This window comes from Capsicum annuum, chromosome 7, assembly GCF_002878395.1.
Source record: "Capsicum annuum cultivar UCD-10X-F1 chromosome 7, UCD10Xv1.1, whole genome shotgun sequence".
NCBI classification, from domain to species: Eukaryota; Viridiplantae; Streptophyta; class Magnoliopsida; order Solanales; family Solanaceae; genus Capsicum; species Capsicum annuum.
In genome coordinates, this window is record NC_061117.1 from 7,764,763 (window position 1) to 7,771,632 (window position 6,870).

The 6,870-nt window shown below is 32.8% G+C and overlaps 1 long non-coding RNA gene and 1 pseudogene across 1 annotated transcript; one reads left to right on the forward strand and one right to left on the reverse strand.

The window, feature by feature from the left end:
- On the forward strand, nucleotides 1-3,706 carry LOC107876334 (annotated as a pseudogene).
- LOC124900012 lies at nucleotides 2,463-6,864 on the reverse strand. The gene is made up of 2 exons (XR_007057578.1): nucleotides 4,995-6,864; nucleotides 2,463-4,548 (listed from the first exon to the last, which is right to left on the reverse strand). It is a non-coding gene; the product is annotated as an uncharacterized LOC124900012 (long non-coding RNA).
- Nucleotides 6,865-6,870: the final 6 nt, after the last annotated feature.

Below are 6,870 nucleotides of genomic sequence, written 5' to 3' on the forward strand. Positions count from 1 at the left end.
ACAGAGTTCACAAGTTTCTGCTAATTTGTATTTGTGTTCTGTTGAGTATGAATTATTCACGTAGTTTCTTGACTTGTAACAGTAAATCATGGGGAAAAAGGAGAGAGGCAATTTAGATGATCAAAACCAATGGAATATTTGATGTTGGAGATTCTAGCCAATGAAGTAAAGTAAGGGAATAAATCGACGAATCAGTTTAAGGCCAACTCATTTAAACGTGTTTCGAATGCCATTAACGAACTAGGAATGGGTTGTTCATCTAAGCATTTGGAGAATCATCTTAAAACAATAAGAAACACTTGGAGTACAATCCAAACTCTACTAAACAAAAGTGGTCCTGGATGGGATGACAATGACAACTTGAAGATGATTGCAGCCAGTCCCAAAGTCTATGCAGTCCATATTCAGGTAAGCAATAGTTTTAGACCTTGATGTTCTCCTGTAATTTGTTAGTAATTATTGGAGTTTGTTTAATTGGAAGAATTTCTGATGATGTGTGTATATTAGATTGGATTGGAATTGGAATTGGGAGGGTATTTGTTGTGAAGCAGAACCATATGAGCTCAGCTCTTGGATGATTGTTTGATTTTTGGGGTTAGTGCGTGAACAATTGCACCTGTTTCTCTGGGTGTGACGAAGCATTTAATTCAACCAGAAGTTCTTTTAATTCTAGTTAGCAACATATATGTTTTATTTCACATATTAGGAAAAAATGAGACACATATGTTTGTGTAGGAATAAATGTGTCATCAAGAGTCCATCTAGTCTTAGAGAGCATCTACGTTGACGCCCCAAGGGCTTTAGTCTAATGGTAAGTTTGTAACACATGCTGTGTGGATTAGGTGCACGCCATATGTTAGAATCCTATCGTAAAAAAAAACTTGGAGTTAATATTGAGAAGGGTAGAGGGGTGGACGAGTCTGGAACCATGCATCACTGTCCTCGAGAATTTTCTCGAATATAAAATTTGATAAAATTCATGAAGCTAGTCGTATTTAGATTTGTAACATCTCTATATTCATTGAATGGAGTTAATGAAATACTGGAGAATATATCATAAATATTGCTAGGATAGCATATAATATTTTGTATTGTGGTAGAATATTTACTTACCTTGTCAGGAGTATAGAATAATTGTTTACCCTTATCACCTATGACTCCTATTTAAGGAGCTCTTCTTATCGATTGGAACACGACCAATTCCAAGAAGAGTTCTCTTCTTTTTGTTTTTACTCTCGATAAGATGTAATATAGTTTAAGCAGTATGACTGCCTAGATTGTCCCACGATTACATTGGGTATGTTGTTGTTGTTGCCTTCCAGCATTCAAAACATATGGTCTCCAACGATGGAGTGCCTCAGCGACATGTGTCGAACTTATTTGAACTAAAGCTAGTGAAAATTAATTATAGTATATTTTGGTAGCACCGACTTGCATTTTCATTTATGATTTCTTAATAGACATGATAATATCATGATTCTCAATGACAGAGCTACCACTGCCTATCCAAGCCCCTTCCCTGCTGACAGGGGCGGACCCATGTGTAATTTTGAGGTGCTCCGGCACCTACTAAATTCGACGTAGATTAGGTATAATTATATAAGAAACACAGAATAAATGGTATAATTTATTAAAAAGCACCCAAAGAACAAACATATGGTTTGATGGAGTGGCTTGAGGATGTGACTCTCATGTCTAGTTTTCTAGGTTCGAATCCCTGCAACTACATACTATTTTTTTGAGCACCCACAACCTTGAATTCCTGGGTCCGTCACTGCCTACTGATTTGCATTCTTTTAATTATTAGCTATCAAATTTCCAGAAATTTTGAAGTAAAGAAGTGCTTTCTTCCTCTTTTTTGTTTTATGGTCAACATTTTCCAGTTAACTTAACTTTTCTGTATGTTCTGTTTCCTTGTCTCTTGGCTCTGCTATTAATGTTTCCCATTGTTAAGTACTGCTGGTGTGTTAAGTAGACCATCCTTGTTTGACCTTGACGGTCTCTGTGATTTTAATCACAGAACATTCTTTTGGTAGGATATCTTTCGAAGTTGTTATTGTTTACTCTATTTAGGTGCTTTCTAGATTAGGTCATGTAGGGGTTTGTAACTAGATCTAAGACTTAATAAAAACCGAAAGGCCTTTGGTAAGCTGTAACCCCACTTAAAGCTCTGGATATGCTCATAGGTCACTGATTTACCCTTAAATCCTGGAGATGATGATCTTGAGATGATAAATTTCAGATTGTCCTGTCTGTAACTATATCAAAATTAGGTTACATTCTGTAGGACTTTTGAGCGTTTAACTGAGATTTTTGGAAAACTTTGTGTTTTTTCCTTAAAATTCTGAATATGGCCCTAACAATAGGCGAGCAGGTGTCACCAACTCCCTAACTTAATCATTAATACTTTAATCCATCCCTAAGCTCCTTATAGTTAAAATTTTCACCAGTATTGTTGATTGTTGTCTATGAACTTCTAATCAATTGCAAGTACGAAGATACAGGTAGCTCAGTAGCTGTAGATACTCCTATTTACTAGTGAAAAGGAAAGAATATTACAATGCATCACATTGTCCTCTCAATTGTGTCCATTTTTTCTCTTCTGCTTTCTCTTTTCTTGTGTGGTCGAGCATTGTCAGTTGCTTTTACATTGAGTTTAACGACAGGGATCTTTCACTTCAGTAATCAGCCTGTAGGTGTAAGTTGGAATTATGCATCTGCACTCTGGAGTGAAGTATTTATAGCACCTTGCAACCTTTCTTCATTTGTCTTGCAAGTAGTTAAAATTGACCCTCTGCACTCTTTCTTTAGTGCAGAAATATGTTCTTTCACACTTCTCAAGAGTTAACAAACTTCAAATGAACCATTTATCACTGGGAGAAACTTATCGCTAATAATTTTGCACTATGTTTGTGACCTATTTGCTTTGTTGCTTGCCATTAGGAGGTTGAGTTGAGGACGTTGTATCTTTTGTTGTACTACTTGGTGTATCTTCTATATGATATTATTGGATATATTGATTTCTATGATATTTTATCCTTTGCCTTATCTTCTATGATATTTTGTCCTTTGACTATGCCTGATCTTTTATGATATTTTATCCTTTGACTATGCCTTGTCTAGATTGTCTTATATTGAGCATTGTTCTATTTTGAGCCGGGAGTCTTTTGGAAACAGCCTCTCTATCTCATTTCTACTCTTTGTATTGTAGGCATATCTCAATTATGACAAGTTCGTCAACAAAAATATTGAAATGTTTGACAAAATGTCTCTTGTGTGTGGAAATGATCGGGATAAGGGAGATTGTGCTACATCATTCGAAGATATAGATTTTGATAGTTTTTCTAAGAAAGATAATGATAATGACCTTGAAGGACCATCCATCGAAAAGGATGTGCAAGTAACCGAAGCTTCTCAAATCAAGGCAAGTCGCAAAAGAAAACGTTCTTTTGAAGTGCAAGATGTCGTAGGTGATATATCAATAAAGTTTGGAGAAGTGACAACGGTAACCGGTAGAATGATTGATAGTCATCTAGATGTGACAAAGTTGTATCAAGAAGTTATCGCAATGGAAGGTTATAATAAAGAGTTCCTCGGTGATGCTTTTGATTATTTGGTGCAAAGCAACACTCTAGCTAAGGCATTCATGGTCAAAAATCAAAATCTTCGTAAGGTGTGGTTGCAACGATTCAAGCAACAACAATAGTGACACCAATTTGGTTGGTTTAGCTTCATAGGATTTAGAAGCAACTATTATTCGCACGCTTTTGTTTTTTATAATATATCGTGTATTTGCTTACAAACTTCTCTCCGTTCTTTTGTTTTGGATAGTATATCGTGTATTTACTTTCAAATTTCTCTTTTGTGCATTTGTGAGCATTGATTAGGAAGCTTGAATTATGTAGGTATTAGTTGCTTAAATTTTAACTTCTTATAATATTTTGATACTCGATATTAATATTATTTGCTATGCTTAAATTAGTACCGACAAAATGTTGAGTTGTTTGATATACTAGTTAATTGTTAAGTAGTATTTTTCAAAAAAATATTTTTTCCTCTCACCACTCAAACAACTAAAAACATTTTTTAGAAAAATATTTTCTATTCATCAACCAAACACACCATAAAATATTTTTTGGAAAATATTTTCCAAACATGAGAAAATAAGCAGAAAATCAACTTATTTTCTAGGAAAACATTTTCCATCATACCAAACACACCCATCTCTCTGTGTTTTCTTGTTCTCTCCATAGATTGTATCCTCAAAATTATCCTGGACAATGAATCGATCCTCAAATCCTTGTGATTCCTGCAATTGAGTAACACCGACACATAATGACCTGTCAATTAGCTTAGTATTTAGAGCCTACACAGCATGATTGAATTTCTTTCTGCATATAACTATTGCAAATGGCAACTTCTTGACTTCTTGCAGCTACACCACAGAAGTATCGACAGTAATCATTTCGCAGTTGATGCAGTTGTCATGGGCTCTAGTTTCACCATCACCAGGGGCGGAGCTAGAATCCCCTATGTTGGAGTTATACTCTGCATGGAAAAATGGTTTCTTTGGTTGTATATAAACTTTCCCTTGAAATATAGCCAAGATTCTAGTGTAGGGTCAAAAAGGTTCAAAAATCGATTTAGTTTATAACTTCCAAGTCCCAAGTGTGACATTCTTATATTATTTCAAAAATCCCGTTGAATAAATTCCTGGCTCCACCCACCAACACCCATTGGTGAGACTGGCTTGCTCTCACTTAATATACAATGGAGTGTGCGGGTGAGTAGTTGGTTACTAGCAGTTGGTCACAGTTAATCAAGATGTATAAATTCAGAGACCAAAAGCTCCCCCTCCCCCGAACCCCCACCCGAAGATACACATACAACAAACAAGACCATATTATCAGAAAAAAGCCGCACAAATGCTCAATTACTGATAAAACAGATACAGAGGTTATGACTAATGTACATACTATTCTTGCACAACTTACAGTTCCTTCTTCGTAGCAGCTTCCACGCTGAAATGCGGTTTTCTTCAGCTCAGCGGAAAAATGTCTGATTGATCTTCCACATACGATAATCTTCACAGCTGGATAAGCATAAACTGAATGGAAAGAGTAACAAGAGAAGAAAAATAGAGAGGTATCTCTAATTTAAAAAAGGGAAAAAACCATTTGAGTTAGTATTAGATTCTGGAGAATGACAGAGGGTCAAAACCACCAAGGATGCTCCCCATAGCTCACTAACTTAGGCAACCCAGAGCACTAAAGCTACCGCTATGCGCAGGATATAAGGAAGGACCCCACCACAAGGATGTATTGTATGCAGCTAGGGGTGGCAAACGGAAGGGTTGAGTCGAATATGGGCGGGTTAAAAGTGGGTCGTTAATATGGATAAAATATCCAACCCAACCCATATTTGTTTATGAATAAAATGGATAAACCCAATGGATAATATAGATATCCATATTATCCGTTACGCCTTATTATGTAAAGACAAAAATACTCTTATATTACAAGAAAAAACTAAATGACTTAGCAAACATAAGTTTTTAATTATTTAATTTAGCCTAAGTTTTGATTAATTACAATCCATAGGCTCTCTTGCTAATTAAATACACTCCATAACCTCTCTTTTTTATTTCTCCCTTAACTTACTCTTTTTCTCTTTTTTTTTCTTTTCCTTTTTTTTCTTTTTTCGTTCTCATTTTTTCTTTTCCATTTTTTTGCATTTTTGTTTTTTCTTTATTTTTTTCATTTTGTTACATTTTTTGTCATTTTCCCCCTTTTTGTATTTTATTTTTCATTTTGCTTTGTCCGTTTATTCGTTTTTTATCATTTTTTTTATATTTTTTTCTCTCATTTTTTTGTTGTATTTTATGTTTATTTTTATCATACTATATACTTCAAATAAATTTATTATTTGTATTTGAATAGTTTAAATGTAAATATTTATAACTTATTATTTGTATTTGTACACAAACAAGTGTATGAATTTATTGTATTTGTTTGAGTCTAAAATATACAAATATGCACACATCATTTATACAAATGTATCATTAGTATTTGTATATCAAATTTATCACTTGTATTTGTATATAAACAAGAACCATTTGTATTTAGATAGTTCAAGTTTTATAAACATTTATCATATTTGATACAATTATATCGATAAAAATAAAAATATAAATGATAGCATGAACTATAAAATAAAAATACAATTATATCAATAAATATAAAAATATAAATAATAGCATGAACTATAAAATAAAAATACTCATACAAGTGCAAACTATAAAATACAAACACAATTGTGTCAATGAATATAAAAATATAAATGATGGTGCACATAAAAATACAATAAGCGATTGTGGTATTTTTTGTGCTCGACGTAATAATATTTTTCAAAAGTACAAAAATAATTAGAAAAGAAGAAAGAAAAAAATATAAAAAAAAATAAAAGAATAAAGAGGAATAGAAGTTAGAGATAGAAGAGAAAGAAAAAAAAAAAAGAAAAAAAAAAAAAAAAAAAAAAAGGGGGGGAGAAAAAGAAAAAATATAAAAAAAATGAGAAAGAAAAATTTAAAAAGGAAAAAAAGAAGAAAATAGAGAAATAGAAATTAAAGATAGAAGAGAGAAAAAAGGCAAAAAGAAAGAACCGAAAAAGGAAAAAAGAAAGCAAAAAAAAAAAAAAGTAAAAAGTTATGAAAATAAAAATTGAAAAAAATGGAAAATATTTTCTATTTTTTTAAGAAAAATATTTTTGAAAAAAAAATTCTTCATTCCAAACACACCCTTAATAAGTATACTTTAGACATTGCTACAACTTCATACGTCATACTTTAATTTTTTTAAAAAAGTTCACATT